The 19,109-nt window shown below is 38.0% G+C and overlaps 1 protein-coding gene across 11 annotated transcripts in view; it reads left to right on the forward strand.

Moving 5' to 3' along the window:
- The window catches only part of ATG13 (autophagy related 13), a 50,985-nt gene that overhangs the window by 1,213 nt on the left and 30,663 nt on the right, over positions 1-19,109 (forward strand). The window lies entirely within an intron of this gene.

The following is a 19,109-nucleotide window of genomic DNA, read 5'->3' on the forward strand; positions in this document are numbered from 1 at the left end:
TCATTATACCTAGTTTAAAACTAATCTCTTAAGATAGAATTTATTGAACAGTTTCAGTGGGAAATGTGCAATAATAGGAAAGAACAGACCCTTCCTTTACACTAAATTAATCTGGATTTTTGTGTGTTTCATGAATGTTAGTCCTTTTTATGTGTGGATATTGCAGCTTCAACTAAATTACAATTTTTTTTTTGTTTTCAACTCCATTTTTCAGCTGAGCAGATGCCTTATGAATGGTTGTGTAATGGAATCCTGAATTAATATTTTTAATTTTCTTTTTTTTAAGTTTTTTTTTTTTTTTAGAGAGAGCACAAGCGGGGAAGAGGGAGAGAGAGAGAGAGAGAGAGAAAGAGAGAATCTTAAGTAGGCTCCATGCTGAGCGTAGAGCCAGAGTCAGGACTTCATCCCAGGACCCTGGGATGATGACCTGAGCCGAAATTGAGTCTAATGCTCAACTGACTGAGCCCCCCAGGGACCCCCTGAGTTAATATTTTTAGGGGTACCTGGGTGGCTCAGTCGGTTGAGCATCTGACTTTGGCTCAGGTCATGGTCTCACAGTTTGTGGGTTCAAGCCCCGCATTGGGCTCTGTGCTGACAGCTCAGAGCCTGGAGCCTGCTTCAGATTCTGTGTCTCCGTTTCTCTCTGCCCACCCCTGCTCATGCTCTGCCTGTCTCGCTCTCTCAAAAATAAATAAATATTAAATTTTTTTTTAATGCATAGTGGATGATGAGTAAGTGTTGAAGCAAGTGTCAAACATACTGGTCTGTATAATAAGATGAATGTAGTTAATTCATGCACTCTTTTCCAATTGTATCCCTTTGGATAGAAAGTTAAGGGTATGGCAACTTTTGAGATTCACATTACCTAAAAATTGGCAAACCACTGGGTTTTAAACTATTGTACTTAAATTTAAGAATTCTTTTTGCGTAGGGACGCCTGGGTGGCGCAGTCGGTTAAGCGTCCGACTTCAGCCAGGTCACGATCTCGCGGTCCGTGAGTTCGAGCCCCGCATCAGGCTCTGGGCTGATGGCTCGGAGCCTGGAGCCTGTTTCCAATTCTGTGTCTCCCTCTCTCTCTGCCCCTCCCCCGTTCATGCTCTGTCTCTCTCTGTCCCAAAAATAAATAAAAAAAAAAAAAACGTTGAAAAAAAAAAAAAATTAAAAAAAAAAAAAAAAGAATTCTTTTTGCGTATTTGTATTTTTTTTCTCAAGAGTGGTTATTAAAATTGAAGCAAAAACTGCAGATCTTCAGCTAGTCAACAGTCTATTATAGTGTTTTACTTAAGGACTAAGAATCAGCTGGACACAGTGGAGCTATGCATTATATGCATAATGGAATTATACTATATGGAGGTGGAGGCAAGAAATGTTTTGTTCTGTTTTTTCCATTGTCTTTCCTGCTGCCATCCACTCTGCATTAGCTTAGTAGCTTATGACCTCCATGACTCAGAGTAGGGTGCCAAGAGTCTAAATGCAAAAAGAAGACATTGACTTTTGAGCTTTCAGAGTCCCAAGTCCTACTGTATGAGTAAAGATAATTTTGACTACTCAAAAAAAGTACCCACTGTAGAATTTATTGCACCCACTTGATAAAGTACATCCCGAATACTCTGCATTTATATTTTGGTCAAGTGGGAGTGAAAGGTATTTGTTTTGGAATATTTGTCTGGAGAGAAGTTATTTAACCTTGGCAATACCTGAAAACCCCTGAAACTTCACTTTTAAATATTTCTTTTCTTTTTCTTTTAAAACTTTTTAAATGTTTTTTGAGAGAGAGAGATACAGAGCACAAGCAGGGGAGGGGCAGAGAGAGAGGGAGACACAATCTGAAGCAGACTCTAGGTTCTGAGACATCAGCACAGAGCCGGACACGGGGCTTAAACCCATGAACCATGAGATCATGACCAGAGCCGAAGTCGGACACTTAACCAACTGAGCCACCCAGGCGCCCCAAATATTTCTTTTCTTTTTAAAACTTTATTATGGAAGAGATGAATAATTGCATTCATAACACTGGTTGGAGAGCTCCTTAGATTAGAGGATGAAGAGTACACCTAAAAAATTCCTCATTGTTATGACCTTTTATTATTTAACGTAGTTTTTTGTTTTTATTTTTTAATGCAGTAAATGTGTAGAGACTCACTAAGAAATGCAGCCTGTTCAGCTAATGAATGAGCTCATATTCCTTAAGACTTTTCTGGCTTGTATGCTGACTTGAGAGTCTTCAAATATGTATACATTATTACATGTATACATAAGCTTTTTTTTTTCTTCTAAAAATTCTTGAACAAAGGTTATCTGGGTTTTATGTGTGGATTACTTGGAAGTAATTCAACACCAATTTGGGGTGTTGAACTGAGCAAGGCCCCATTTTTTCAAGCATGGGTTCAATAGAGGAAAGGGTGTATGAGTTGCTCATCTTTGCTTCCTCTTAGTCAAATTGTGGACACCAGTAAAAACTGCAGGTTGTCCCTGATAGGATAAGGGCAGTGCAGCCAGGAAGAATGCAAAGGAGGCTATCTAGTCCTCTCTGCGCAAGGAGCATCAACAAACTTTTCTTTGAGTTTGGGTTTTAAATTTAAAAGGATTTTAAATCCTTACAGAAATGTAAAATTGGTTTTAAATCTTTAAAATAGATTTTAAATCGTTAAACAGGTTTAAAATTAATTTTAAATAATCAGTTGTTTTTAACTGTAGAGTAAACTGTGGGCCAGTTTATTTAAAAAAATCTTCTAAATGCCAGTGTAGGTGTTACAGGAAATTTGTTTGGCCCTAGTGGTGTCACCTATATGTCCTTGGTTACAAGAGAAGGGGACCAATACTTAGAAAAATAGTTCCGTTAACAACTCACAGTTGACTATCAGTCAGTAGTAGCTTCTTAGTAAAATAAAGGTAAATAAAGAATTTATAGAAGTGTTAACTTAATATTGTTGCCTTTGAAAATGACTGTTTTCACTTTTGACTTTCGATTCATACAAATGTGAAAAACAGAGTTAAAAATCATTTTATATTCTCTCTAATATTGAGGTTTTTTTGTTCCCTGCCCCCTCCAATTTCTTCTGTATTGCCCACAACTATTAGGTCATTAGGAAAGAGATTATACGGAGAAATACTTATTGAGATTTAGTTGTCCTATTTTAAATATAAGTTTAAGGGTGTTTTTACTCCTGAATCTATTTCTGTTGGAATTTGCAAGAAACCAGATATTTGGCCTTATTTATTCTGTGGTATAAATAATTAACCAAGCATGGCTTTTATCATTATTCCCACCTTCCTTTTCTTTTGGTTTATGTTACTTTTGGTTTCTTAAATTGAATACTTAAATGTAATCTTTTTAATTATACAGTTACTTAATGCTCTACATTTTCTTCTGAATTCTCCTTTTGCTGTATCTCTTTTTTGTCATCAGATATTTTCCATTTTGTTAATTTCTAGGTAATTGTAACTTTGGTTTTTATTTAAGTGTTTATTTATACATGATTTAATTTATACATGATTAACTTCTTATTGTATGTTTCTTTTTTTTAATGTTTATTTTTGAGAGAGCACAAGCAGGGGAGGGGTAGAGAGAGAGGGAAACATAGAATCTGAAGCAGGCTCCAGGCTCTGAGCTGTCAGCACAGAGCCCGATACGGGGCTTGAACCCACGAACTGAGAGATCATAACCTGAGCTGAACTCAAATGTTTAACCAACTGAGCCACCCAGGTGCCCCATGTATATTTCTAATTTTATTGGATTATGGGCAAAAAAATCTTGGAAAATTTATTTTATCAGTCAAAAGCATGATTAATTTATCATGTTCCTTGAACCTGAGAGAATGTGAATGGTTAAGTTAGATAACAAGAGCTTTAGTGAGGGTCTCATATGTAGCAAGTACTCTTTACAGGAGCTATCTCATTTAATCCTCAACCCTGTGAGGTAGGTATCACTTATTGACATTTTATAAGAAAGAAATGTAAGGTACGGAAGGATCGAGTGACTTGCCCTGTATACCAGTACATACATATAGACTTGGTTTTATTATTTGGTTCTTCTACATTTTTGTTTATATCTACTTGAGCTGTCAAAAAGTTATGTTGAATATTCAGGTACAGTTTTGGTTTTATCAAGCTCTCCTACTATCTCTAAGAACTTTTGCTTTATGTATTTTATTACTATATTGCTTATGTATAAAGGTTTATGGCTGTTATATTTTCAGAGAGTATTTTGTCATTACTCAATATCCCTTTTAATCTTATTTCATCACTTTTGGCCCAGAATCCTGTTATAAATATTATTACTTCTCCTTTCTTTTACTTTTCTTTCTTTCGTCTTCCTCTTTTTTTTTTCTTTTTGTTTAAGCAGAGTATATTTCTGTTTTTTATTTCCAAACTTTCTTTGTAACTCTTTTAGGTAGGAAGACTGTTTCAGTTGTTTAAACCTTTCTGTTCTGTTCATCATTTGTCTGCAAAGAACTTTCTAAATGGAAAAGAGGATCTCTACAATTTAATAATAACTCTAATTGCCTGGAAAGTGGGTAACTCTAATTGCCTGGAAAGTGGGAAGATTACTGTTTTGTTCTGTTTGTACTTGTACTTATCTATTCTTTATTGTTCTTGATTTGCCATCTTGAGCTTTTAAGTCTGAATCCAAAATATTAAAAAACTCCATGTTAAAAACTGGGAAACAGGGGTGACTGGGTGGCTCAGTCAGTTAAGCATCAGGTCATGATCTCACGGTTCATGAGTTCAAGCTTTTGGTAAGTCCAGCTTCTCTCTCTCCCTTTCTGCCCCTAATGGGATTCTTTCTGTCTCCCTCTCTCTCTCTGTCCCTCGTTCACTTGTGCCCCCCTCTCAAAAACAAGAACAACAACTGGAAAACAGATTATTTTTTTAGTTAACTTTTCCCAATTTTAAGGACGAAAGATATCATCTGGAGTCATATTTATATAATCTCTTGCCAAATTATTCAGTTATTTCTTTGAAATTATTTGCCCTTTTTTTTCTTTTATTGCCTGTATCACCTTAAATCCGATGTTATCACCAACCCCTGTCTGGATTGCTGAAGTAGCTTCCTAGCTGGTCTCATTGCTTTTTGTCCCTTTACTTTATCCCCCATGACTCTGTATTTAGATTAATGTCCCTAAATCTTTATCCAAAGAAAAATCTGCACTGACTTCCTACTAATCTTTTAGAGTCTCTTTTTGCTCACTTTCATCATTCCCCAATAATCTGGCCAGACCATACCTACCCACTTTATTTTTCCTTACCCCTTTACATGAAAATTCTCAGGGATGCATTTCCTAATTTTGCTTCTTCTCCTTATTCTTTCCCCTTTCCCTCTGGGCCTCCAATTACACATATGTTAGACTTTTCCCTGTGTTCTCAATGTCTCAGATAACCTCACGTCGCATTATGTACCTATTGTCATGGTATGATTAAAAAACACCTTAAATAGTGCCCTTTCACTTTCAAAAATACCCCAAAAGTATATGGTCATTCTGGGCCTCTCATATACTTTTCTTTATTTTCCATCCTTTTGCCTCTCTGTAGTTCATTCCTGATATTTTCTTTTGGCTTATATTCATGTTCACTATTTCTGTCTTCTTCTGGTCTCATCTGTTAGACCCAACCATTGAGTTCTTTTGCTTTTTTTTTTTTTCAATATTTTATTTTATTTTGTATTAAATTTTTTTTTTTAATTTTAGAGACAGAGTGTAAGCAGGGGAGAGGGGCAGAGAGAGAGGGAGAGAGAGAGAGAATCTTAAGCAAACTCCACACTCAGTGTGGAGGCCTATGCAGGGCTTGATCCCACAACACTAGGATCATGACCTGAGCCAAAATCAAGTCAGGAGGCTCATCCGACTTAGCCACCCAAGTGCCCCTCAAAGATTTTATTTAATTATTTAATTAATTTATTTATTTTAATGTTTTATTTATTTTTGAGAAAGAGACAGAGACACAGAGTATGGGGGGGGGGGGTGGGTGCAGAGAGGGAGACACAGAATCTGAAGCAGGCTCCAGGCTCTGAGCTGTCAGCACAGAGCCGGACGCAGGGCTCAAACTCACCAACCATGAGATCATGACCTGAGCCGAAGTCAGATGCTTAACCGACTGAGTCACCCCACCAGATTTTATTTTTAAGTAATTTCTACATCCAACATGGGGCTCAAACTTACAACCTCGAGATCAAAGGTTGTATGCTCTACCAATTGAGCCAGCCAGGTGCCCAAAGACTCAACCACTGAGTCCTTTTTTTAAAAAAAAGAATTTATTGTCAAGTTAGCTAACATACAGTGCATAGTTTACTCTGGGCTTCAGGAGTAGATTCCCGTGATTCATCGCTTATATGCAACACCCAGTACTCATCCCAAAAAGTGCCCTCCTCAATGCCCATCACCCATTTTCCCTGTTCCCCGCCCCGCCCCATCTCCCCACTCCCATTAACGCTCAGTTCTCTGTATTTAAGAGTCTCTTAACGTCTCTTAAGAGTCTGTTTGTTCTCTGTATTTAAGAGTCTCTTAAGATCTCTCTCTCTCTCTGCCCCTTTCCTGCTCACATTGTGTCTCTGTCTCTCAAAAATAAATAAACATTGAAAAAGTAAGAAAAAAAAAAGCATCTCTTCATGGTTTGCTTCTTTCTCTGTAACTTATTTCTTCCTTCCCTTCCCCCATGGTCTTCTGTTAAATTTCTCAAATTCCACATAGGAATGAAAACATATGGTATGTCTTTCTCTGACTGACTTATTTCACTTAGCATAATACTCTCCAGTTCCATCCATGTTGTTGCAAATGGCAAGATTTCATTCTTTTTCATCAGTGAGTAGTATTCCAGTGTGTGTGTGTGTGTGTGTGTGTGTGTGTGTGTGTGTGTACACACCACATCTTCATTCATCCTTGATGGACATTTGGGCTCTTTCTATAATTTGGCTATTGTCATAGCACTGCTATAAACATAAGGGTACAGGTGCCCCTGCAAATCAGCACTCCTGTATCCTGTGGATAAATTCCTAGTAACCACTGAGTCCTTAATTTAGTGGGGGCTTTTTCTTTTGTTTTTTAGTTCTAGAATTTCTACTTGGCTCTTTTTTGCAGTATTTCTTTGTCAAAATCCTCAACTTTGTGCTTTATTTAATTGAACATATTAAGCATGGTAATATTTAAGTCTCTGTCTTGATAACTTTGTTAATGTATTTCTAATGTATTTCTAGTGTATTTCTAATGTTGTATCTGTTAGATTTTGGTCATGTGGGTTTATCTCCATGAATGCCCAGTTTATTTTAATATGTGCCAGATACTATATATGAAAAATTGTAGAGACAATTTGTGGGCTAGGGTGACATTATTTTCTTCCAGGGAGAAATTAAATGCGGTTCTGGCAAAGGCTAAGGGCAGACCTTATCCCACATTATTGGAGATAGTGATGTTTAAATTTTTTCACAATAGAAACTTAAAAAATTAGCTTTAAGTCACACAATTTTACATTTAATTGTTTTCTGAGAGAAAAAAAATATCCACTGTTTTTGTAAATTAAAAAAAAAATTAAAACATAGCCAAGCTATGGAGAGAACTCAAATGTCCATTGACTGATGAATGGATAAAGATATGATACACACACACACACACACACACACACACACACACACACACTGGAATATTACTCAGTCATCAGAAGGAATGAAATCTTGCCATTTGCAACAGTGTGGATGGAGCTACAGTGTATTATGCTAAGTGAAATAAGTCAGTCAAAGAAGGACAAATACCATATGATTTCACTCATGTGGAGTTTAACAAAAAGAGATGAACAAAAAGGAGGGGGGAAAGTGAGGGAAGTAAACCATGAGAGACTTTTTTCTTTAAGATTTTTTTAAATGTTTTTTTTAATTTATTTTGAGAGAAAGAGCAAGGGAGCATGCGAGTGTGGGAGGGGAAGACAGAGAGAGGGAGGGAGAGAATCCCAAGCAGGCTCCATGCTGTCAGCGCAGAGCCCGATGTGGGGCTCGATCCCACGAACAGTGAGATCATGACCTCAGCCGAAATCAAGAGTTGGATGCTTAACCAACTGAGCCACCCAAGTGCCCCACCATGAGAGACTCTTAAAGATAGAGAACAAACTAAGGGGTTAATGGAGAGAGGTGGGTGGGAGATGGGCTAGAAGGATGATGAGCATTAAGGAGGGCATTTGTTAGGATGAACACTGGGTATGTATGTAAGTGAGAAATCACTGAATCTACTCCTGAAATTAATATTGCACTGTATGTTAAGAAACTAGAATTTAAGTAAAAATTTGAAAAAAATAAAGCTCTAGGTCCAAGAAAAAAGAAATTAATACAGCAATAATAAATTTATCTGGGATATATATTATGGGTAAAAATGGAAAGGAGGAACAGAGATGGACTGTGAAGAACAAGGAAATACTTGGAGAAAAAGGAAAAGAAGACCTATACGTAATACGTGTTATCTCTGTCCCTTTTGTGCTCGTTTTGTGTGCTGATCTTAAAATTAAACCTATTAAGGGTACCTGAGTGGCTCAGTTGGTTAAGTGTCTGACTTCGGCTCAGATCATGATCTCACAGTTCGAGCTCTGTGTTGGGCTCTTTGCTGTCAGCACGGAGCCCGCTTCTGATCCTCTCCCCCCGCCCCCATCTGTCCCTCCCTTGCTGTCTCTCTCAAAAATAAAGTTAAATTAAAAAAAAATTCAACCTGTTACCTAATGTGAAATGGTATGGCTGCTTTGGAAGACAGTTTGGCAGTTTCTCAAAAAGTTAAATGTTGAATTACCATATGACCCAGTAATTCCCTTTGTAGGTATATATAGAGAATTGAGAACATATGTTAACACAAAAACTTGTACATGAATGTTCTTAGCAGTATTATTTATAATAGCTAAAAAGTAGAGACAGCTCAAATGTTCATCAACTGATGAATCAGTAAACCAAATGTGGTGTAGCCATGGAATATTATTCAGTCATTAAAAGGAATGAAATACTGAGACCTACAACATAGATTGAACCTTGAAAACATTATGCTAAGGTGAAAGAAACAAGTCACAAAAAGGCCACATATTGTATAATTTCCTTGATATGAAATGTCCAGGATAAGCACGTCCGTAACTACAAAGCACATTAGCGCTCCCTGTCAGCGACTGGGAAGAGGAGGGAGAAGTAGAGAGTGAGTGATAACAGCTACAGGATTTCGTTTTAGTGTCATGAAAATGTGATGGTTGTGCGTCCTTGTGAATATACTAAAAAGCACTGATTTGTACACTTTAAAATGGTGAATTTTATGGTACATGCAGTACATCTCAATTTTTAAGAAAAACCTTATGAAATAATTTTTTTAACCCACCCAGTTGCCTTTCTCAACATCCTAAATCACCCCTGCTTCTCCAGTTCAAAAGCTCCAGGTCTGTGTCCCCGTCCTTCAAAGCTACTCTCCATTCCCAATACCGTACACTCTGTAGTTTTCCAAAACTACCTTTCCTTGCACCTTATACCCAGATCTTTACAACTGTGGTTCTTTCATACCCACACAGACTCCTGATGATTTGGGCCTTAGCGTTCTGTAGCTCCCATAAGCTTTCTCTTTTACGTGTTTACCAAATTCACAAGTAAGTGTATTTTCTTTCAACTTGCACACTCTCCTCTTTCAGATATGTAGTTTCTTATATTGTCTTGTTCTTTTGCATTCTTGGTGTTTTATTTCCATGTGCAGACCGTAAATTTTTATTTTTTTAATAATTTTTAAAAAGGTGTTTTGTTTTGTTTTGTTGTAATCTCTACTCCCAACATGGGGCTTGAACTCACAGCCCCAAGATTAAGAGTCACATACTCTTCCGACTGAGCCAGCTAGGTGCTCCAGTCTTTAAAATTTTAAATTATGAATTCACCTAGCTAAAAGTTGGGAGGGAGCGTTGTGGCCTGGCAGCAGGCTCTTGATAATCCAAGGTTGTGAAAGCTTCTCCCAGGCTTGCTTCTGCCTGTTCCTAGGGGTTACAATGGTTCTAAACCAGTTTTTAGATTAATTTCTTGGCTTTTTGTTTCCTTACTATGCATGTATAATGCTGGATCTTACGTCCATGTAATTTACTGGCTTATGCTTTTGAAGTTTTGAGAGTGACTTTCCTACCTCTGAGCCTTGCTATGATAGATGACAAACCTCTTTATTGCTTTTTTAGGGTTCTTCTGGCCTCTGTGATCAACGAGCACTTGGCTGTGCAGTTTTGTGCAGGGTACTGGGTTTCTACCTGCCTGTAACATTGAGGTCCTATCTTCCATGCCCATGCATGTTCTGATACACTCATTAGAAGAACCTGACCTTGCTGCTCATAGGCCTCAGCTCCCTGACATCAGTTTTTCCCCTTACATCTATTGTGTTGACTTACCCTTTTCTGGAACCTGGGATTTCTCAATCTTTCTTATTCAGTTGTATGTCAAAACCTTTATATTGTCATATTTTATCTGCATTTTTATGCGTAGCGGGAGGGAGGACTAACAACATCATTTCAAGCCGCCTTGTTGGATGTTCGCCTGAGAGATTTTAAACTGACATCTATCATGGCACAGTGCATTAAACTCTTTGCCTACTTTACTCCAAGGCAAGGATATTCTGTGACAGAATCTTGGAAGTACAGCTAGAGCAGTCTTTCAGATGTTTGAAAATTTGTGTTTGAAATAGGCCCACAAGGAGATAGACCTAATTTTAGAAAATTTTACACTGGGCAAAAGCTAGTTAAATTCTCTGCCCTGTTATAGACCATTTGATGAGAATGGATTTTATTTGTTAATTAAAAATTTTTTTTGAGAACTATCTGATTAATAAAAAAATTATAAGAATTTTGCAGTGAATTCTCATATACTTTTCACATACATTCACACATTGTTCACTCTTTGGCACATTGCTTTACTTATCATACAGTATATATCTATGTGTCATAAACTGTATGATATAATAGTATATGACACCTTCCTTTTTTTTTTTTTTTTTGGCTGGACCCTGAGAAAAGTTACTTGTATTTCTGAAGAACAAGAGGATTGACCAAAGTGTAATTGTATCAAAGCCAGGAAATTTAACATTGATGCAATACTGTTACCTAGTATATAGTCAGCATTCACATGTTACCAATTGTTTCAATATTGTTTGTTTGTTTATTTATTTATTTATTTATTTATTTATTAGATTTTATTTTTAAGGAATCTCTACACTCAAGCTCTACATTTGAACTTAAAATCCTGAGATCAAGAGTCACATGCTCTACCAAGTAAGCCAACCAGGTGCCTTTAATAGAAACTTTTTTAAAAGTCCATAATTGGGGCGCCTGGGTGGCTCAGTTGGTTAAGTGCTGACTTTGCTCAGGTCATGATCTCATGGGTTCATGAGTTCAAGCCCCACATCAGGCTCTGTGCTGACAGCTCAGAGCCTGGGACCTGCTTCGGATTGTGTGTGTGTGTGTCTCTCTCTCTCTAACCCTCCCTGGCTCATGCTGCCTCTCTCTGTCTCTCAAAAATAATAAACATTTAAAAAATTAAAAATAAAAAAATAAAAAAGTCCATAATTAAACATTGCATTTAGTTGTCAAACCTCTTTAATTGCCTTTAGTCTGAAACAGTTCTTGAGCCTTTTTTTTATTTTTGTCTTTCATAAGATTGACATTTTTGAAGCTACAAGCCCATTATTTTATAAAATGCCTAAGCTCATCTGATTTCTTCTTCATGCTTACATTCAGGTTACATAGTTTTAGCAGGAAAGCCACCTAGGTAATATGTCCTTCCTACTACATCACATCAAGAAAAATATAATGTCAACTTTTCAATTGTTGGTATGTTTCTTTGATCACTTTGTTAAGATTCTGACGGCCAGACTTCTCTGTAACTAACAAGTAATCTGTGGGAAGATTGTGTAAATATTCCATTTGCCAGCAAACTTTCACCCAGTGATTTTTATCATCCACTGGTGATATTTTGGGTCACTTATTCTATAATAGATGCAAATGGTGATTTTTGTAATTTTGTTATTTATTATACACTTATTACCTGACAATCTACTGTGAAGAAGTATTTAATCTTCACCCATTTCTTATACATCTGCCTTTGAAACCTTTGTTGAGGAAAATGTGAAAATACTTGCTGTAGAAAAAATGACTGGCAAGAAAAGATTGTCTTTGATCTTTCACTGTTAGCTGGAAAAGTAAATATAAAATTGTGAGTTTTAATTTCAGTGCTCCACAGATCTACATATTCTTGCATGTAAACATGAGTTTAATTTTTTAACATTTTATTATGTTTTTAAGTTTATTTATTTTGAGAGAGGGAGAGCAGGGGAGGAGGAGAGAGAGAATTCCAGGCAGGCTCCACACTGTTAACACAGAGCCTGATGCAGGGCTAGAACTCATGAACCCTGAGATCATGACCTGAGCCGAAATCAAGAGTTAGAGGCTTAACTGACTGAGTTACTCAGGCACCCCGAGAGAGAGAATCTTTTTTTTTTTTTTTTTTAATATTTATTTATTTAATTATTTGTGAGAGAGATAGCGTGAGTGGTGTTGGGGCACATAAGGAGGGAGACACAGAATCCAAAGCAGGCTCCAGGCTCTGAGCTGTCAGCACAGAGCCTGACATGGGCGGGGCTTGAACTCATGAACCATGAGATAATGACTGAGCTGGAGTTGGATGGTTCACCAACTGAGCCACCCAGGTGCCCCCTGAGAGAGAGAATCTTAAGCAGGCTCCATGCTCAGCACAAAGCTCAATGTGGGGCTCCATTCCAGGACCCTGAAATCGACCTGAGCCGCCATCAAGTCAGTTGCTCAAACCAACTGAGCCACCCAGGTGCCCCAGTAATTTATTTTTTTAATTATAGGCAAAATATACTATTATCTCTCTCTCTTTTTTAGTTTATTTGAGAGAGAGCACATGCACGTGTTCATGATCAGGGGAGAGGCAGAGAGAGAGATGGAGAGAGAATCCCAAGCAGGCTCTGCACTGTCAGTGTGGAGCCCCATGTGGGCTCAAACTCATGAACCTCAAGATCATGACTTGAACCGAAATCAGGAGTCGGATATTTGACTGAACCACCCCGGGCCACCACCCCCCCCCCCCAACCATTACTCTTTAGTAGTTTTTAAGGTTAGGGTGCCTGGGTGGCTCAGTCGGTTAAGCATCTGACTTTGGCTCAGTCATGATCTCGCAGTTTGTGAGTTTGAGCCCCGCAATCAGGCTTCTTGCTGTCAGTACTGAGCCCGCCTCAGATCCTTTGTCCCCCTTTCTCTCTGCCCCTCCCCTGCTCATGCTCTCTCTCTCAAAAATGAATAAACATTTAAAAAATAGTTTTTGAGGTTACTATTTTGTAATTTATGTGAATAGAAATAAGCATTATATAAATATGAAAGCAATATTGTTTGTCAGGAGTCGTTACTCAAAACAACTGAATTTGGTTAATAATAGTCATCCTTAAAATAAATCAAGGAAGTGTTAACTGTTCAATATTAGATTAGTTCCATATATAAATTGCTTTTCAAAAAAAAGAACTAAAGTTACCAAGAGAATTAGAAGACAAGACACAGACTAGAAGAAAATATTTGCAAAAGACACATCTGATGAAAGACTTATTCAATATATACAAAGAATTCTTAAATCTCAACAATAAGAAAACAACCCCATTAAAAAAATGGACCAAAGACCTTAAGAGACCTCTCATCAAAGATACACAAATGGCAAAGAATTAGATGAGAAGATACTTAGCATTGTATGTCATTCATGAAATGAGATATACATTCAAGGTTACCATATAGATTTATTACAGTATTACTGACTGTATTTCCTATGCTGTACTTTTCATCCCTGTGATTTATTTTATAACTGGAAGTTTGTATCTCTTAATCTCTTTTACCTGTTTCACCCATTCCCCTACCCAAAATTAAACATATGCTTACCATATAAAGAATTGAAAACTTGTCCCCAGCAGGACAAGGGTTCTTAGAAGCTTCTCTGGGGAAAATTCAGTGTCCTCAGAGGGCCAAACCTCTATATACTGACACTTGAGGTTTCTTTCAGTTGAAAATATTGGGGGGGGGGGGGGGGACAGCTTGTTCCTGATGACCCTCTGTGAGCCCCACCAGTTAACCAACCTCACGCATATACCTGAGTTTCTGCTGTCTTTTTGGTGCTTCATGTTCAAGTGTGAATGGGACAGCCAAGGGATCACCAGTCATTTGATGAAAGCCTCCAACATGGCTGCCAGTGTTTTTCAAGCTAAGTGAAGAAGGGGGCTTCGGAGATGGGAGTGGGAGTGCCTCATATGGATCTGATCCTTGAAGTCCAGCATGCTTTTTTTTTTTTAATTTTTTAATGTTTATTTAGTTTTGAGAGGGAGACAGAGACAGAGTGTGAACAGGGGAGAGGCAGAGAGAGAGGGAGACACAGAATCTGAAGAAGGCTCCAGGTTCTAAGCTGTCAGCACAGAGCCAGATGTGGGGCTTGAACTCACGGACCACGAGATCATGACCTGAGCCGAAGTCAGATGCTTAACTGACTGAGCTACTCAGGTGCCCTGAGCATGCTTTTTTTTTTTTCAATGTTTGTTTATTTTTGAGAGAGAGGCCGAGGGGCAGAGAGAATCAGGCTCTGCACTGTCAGCACAGAGCCCTGTTGAGGGCTCGAACTCACAAACCATGAGATCATGACTCAAGTCGAAAGCAAGAGTCAAACACCTAGGTAACTGAGCCACCCAATCACCCTGAAGTCCAGCATGTTTTCTGATTCATGGTTTCAAAAAAATTAATGTCCGCTCCTCTAAAATTAAAGAGGAAGGGCAGTTCTGCCCTGAGTGGGGTTATGAAAGGAGGGTAGGGCTCAGAGTAGGGTCTGACTGCTTCTTCTGTGGGCTCTTAAGATAATCCTCCTGTTTTCAGCCCCATCTGCCATTCTACATTAAGAGAGTTCTGGTACCTCTCATTCCTTAACCTTTCTTGGGTTCTTTGGTTCAGATGAACTTGCTTTGTTTTGGATTTGCCCTGTGGCTGGCTTGGAATATCAGCTCTGCACTCCTCACTCATGTGTTTCTTCCGGTTTCCATCTTCCAGAACTGTGATGCTGTCATCTCCATGCCTGATATCTCCATGCCACATCTTCTGATCTGTGTGTGTGCTTTTTAAGCACCCCCCTCCCCCATTCTTTGTTGTTTTGTTTTAGGAGTGAGCAGAAGTAAACATAAGCATGGAAACCTTTATACTTAACCAGTCTGCTTACTTTTTTCCCCAGTGTTTTGTTGATAGCTTTCATTTGTTATTTCCTATAAAAGGAAATATTTATTTACAACCTTTATAGTTCTGTGTTTTTAACTAGAGATTGGGAAAATAGTTGAGATAAATGTTTATCTGCCTATTTTAAGTAGAACAGTTTTTTTAAAATTAAAATTAGCATTTGTTTGAAAGTAAAAGATCTAGAGAACCTGCCTATCGGATTAAGTGTGCTTTTCCCTTAGTTGATTATATATTTTGCACTGGAGCAGTGATAAAGAACCTTCTGTCTAGTATTTGGAGGTTGATGATTACCTACATCCATTACATAACAATGGGAGAATTAATTTAATGGCAAATTTTCTTTTGTTGCTGTTGTGTTGAAATACGAATAATGTAAAATTTACCACCTTAACCATTTTTAAGTGTACAGTTCAGTGGTATTAAATAAATAACATGCACATTGCTATGTAGCCATCCCCACCGTCCAACCCCATATCTCTTCATCTTGTAAAACTGAAACTCTATACTTGTTAAACACTAACTTCCTGTTCTCTCCTCCTCTCCAGCTCGTGACAACCGCTATTACACTTTCTGACCATGATTTTGACCACTCTAAGGGCCTCATAAAAGTGCCAGCCTACAGCATTTGTCCTTTTGTGACTGGCTTATTTCACTTAATGTCCTCAAAGTTCATCCATGTTGTAGCATGTGTCAGAATTTCCTTCCTTTTTTTTTTTTTTTTTTAATGTTTATTTATTTTTGAGAGAGAGAGAGAGAGAGAGAGAGAGAACACAAGAGGGGGAGGGGCAGAGAGAGAGAGGGAGACACAGAATCTGAAGCAGGCTCCAGGCTCTAAGCTGTCATCACAGAGCCCGATGCAGGGCTCAAACCCATGGACTGTGAGATCATGACCTGAACCGAAGTTGGACACTCAACCAACTGAGCCGCCCAGGCACCCCAGAATTTCCTTCCTTTTTAAGGCTGAATAATATTCCATGGCATATATACACCACACATTCTGATTTATTATATTTTTGGTACTTGTTTAAAAACAATTTATTAAGGTATAAGTCTCTACCTGTTCTAAACACTTTGGGAACCTCAAAGACTTATTTGTTGTTATGAATTTCTATTAATGAAAATGATGTGCAGAGAATGTTGCTAAATTGAAATTGCTATTCAAGGCCTGGTAAATAATTTTTTGTTATTTCTTAAATGTTTCAAATTTTGAACAAAGGCCTTAACTGAGGTTATTTCTCAGGAAGGCAAAGCTGTAAGTGGTGAGTCTGGGGAAAATAGGTGTTGATTAAGCTTGATGGGAAGCAGTAATTGTTGGAGGATTATGATGTGTAAATATATTTTTGACCTAGTTAAGCCATTTTGTAAAAGATGACACTTGATAAATTTAATCAAATTTATGTTGGTGGGAACCACATAGAATTTTTTGTAAATATCCGAAATTATATACAGTAATTAGGTTATGTCCCTAGGGCGAAAAATTTAATAAAGAGGTAAGGAGCTCTAATTAACTTACATATTCAGCATATTATCAGGAAAGGGATAAGAAATTTAAAAGTCTGCAGCAGAGTTTGCAATGTAATTGAGAGATGAGGATGCTAATTGGTAAAATGGCCTTGACTTGAACTAAGTGATAACATAAAAGCCCTACTTGGCCTCAGTCCTCTAGCAGCTGATGTACTGCCTTAAAACCCACCCTATCAGAGGGCCTCCACCCTTAATGTATTTTGGCAGTTGTAACTGTTGGTGACAATGACTAACTTGAGCCATGGTTGGCAGTGTCTTAAAAGAAAGTCGAATACATACATTGTCAAGTGAGAAGGTTCTCTTGGTTCTTGGTGGTCGAATTCCAACTTGCTTGTCCCTGAGGGAGAGAAAGATACATGGACCTCATACTGGGATGATACCAGTTAGCCATCCAACATGATTTTAATTTCGCAAAATTGTCTCCTTTTAGGAAAGGCAGTATGTTGATATCTTGATGCTTCTCTTTCCATCCACTTAGCAATTTTATTTTTCAAATAATTGGATTTGTGGTGTATAAGCAGTCTCTTGTAACTGAAGTTGTTCTCAAAACCTCGACTGAACTAATAAAATTAGTTTTCTGAGCATGTACATACAAGGACTAGACACTGGTTCTGGATCACCATTTATTTGGTAGTTTTAGCGACCGAGATCTTTCCTAAATGTGCCAGTAAGCCTCTGATCACCGTTTCAAAATCACTTCACCTGTTTTTCCTGCTGACTTTGCTTGGGGAATCTTGAAGGTCAGACTGAGGAGTTTGTCAAAATTTCTGGAGCATAGGAGCAATATAATGACATCATGCTTAGACTAGTCTTTTAGCAGTTTGCCTGAGGTTTACAGTGTAACCTAGAAGGTGTTGGGGAGGAAAACTTTTCCTATACACTCTTACATTTAGTACTTGGGGGCCTGCAACATAAACTGACACAAGACTAATTAGCAACCATAGGGGTGCTCAGCGATGAATAACCCAGGTGGCTAGAATTTGGGACTTATATACCTAACTGAATAAGAGAAAGGTGCCTAGGAGAAGAGGCTTTTATGGGAAGAGCAAAAAAGGTTTTTTCGAAAAAACAAATGAGTTTTTAGGAGAAGAAATGGGTGATAAGAAAGTTTGTGATGATATTTGTTTAGGTAGGTGCAAATGGTCTTTCCCTTTTCTTCATGACCATGAAACTTCCCCCAGAGAGAGGATTTATGGTAGGTCTACTCCTGATCTCTCTCTTGGGAATAGATGCCAACCTGAAATGGGAATTTATGGCTGTCCTCATTTCTCTGAAGTTTCTGCTTTTAGTCAGATAAGGGAAGCCCGAGAAGGTTTCTTTCTACATCTGTTGAATCTCAAATGTCTTCAGCTAAAAATAAACTTTTTGCCAAAGTGGCTTATTTTGGGATGGCATATCCTGATCCTCTTCAAATGGAGAGTAACTAACCAAGTGAGTCTCTTCCAGATAAGAAATGAGACCTGGATTAAGGTGGTATCTTTGGAAATGAAAGAGTAGCAAATATAAAGGAGTTTGCAGAAACAAGAGCTTGAAGGATTTAGTAACTGGCTAGTATTAGTAAAGGGCAGAAAAAAGGACAGAATTCAATTGTAGGTCTCTTTTTAATGTTTGTTCCAAATTTCCCCTTTGTATTCCTTGGAACACTCAAGGGATTTTGCAAAAAGTAAGACGTAAGGTAGACTTTGTATTACATTCCTGTTGTAGCCTGTGAACTAACTGTGTGATAGACAAGGCCTGAGGGAACAACAAACTCTGATGCCTGTGAGATAGATAACTTTTTCCCCAGTCGAGATCACCCTTTTGGCTCAGTAACTAACTCTAGCTACATAATCCTTTTAGTGCTTACAGTGGTACAAAAAGTCACAAGAGTCATTGTGCTATTATGTTTGCATTGGTTGAAGTTCTGGTGGTGGGAACACAGTTCCCCACTTCAGTATAAAATAAGGGCAGTGCAATCCTCCAGGACTATTCTTATCTCAGATCTGTTGCTGGGTTGCTTCAGGGCTGTAAGCAGTTTAGCCCTTTAAAAGTTTTTTGTTTTTTAATTTTTACCATAACATTTGTTTGTGTTATTTTTAACCACAATTAGGAAGGTCTGAAGGTGGGTGGTATGTTTTAAACGCTGTCAGACATACAAATGGTAGTCTCCAAAAGGTAAGTCCCTTATAATTTGCATCACTTTAGGCTTTAACCTGTCCTTGTTCCCAGTGGACTCTCCTGTGGCTTCTGAGTCCGGGGATTGTTTCTTCTCAGGTATTTTATTTCTCCTTCATTGGTTTCTTCCCCCCACCCCACATAAATTTGCTCAGATAGCCCTGTGTTACAGAGAAAATCCTTTCAACAACACC

This window comes from Panthera leo, chromosome D1, assembly GCF_018350215.1.
Source record: "Panthera leo isolate Ple1 chromosome D1, P.leo_Ple1_pat1.1, whole genome shotgun sequence".
Taxonomy (NCBI): Eukaryota; Metazoa; Chordata; class Mammalia; order Carnivora; family Felidae; genus Panthera; species Panthera leo.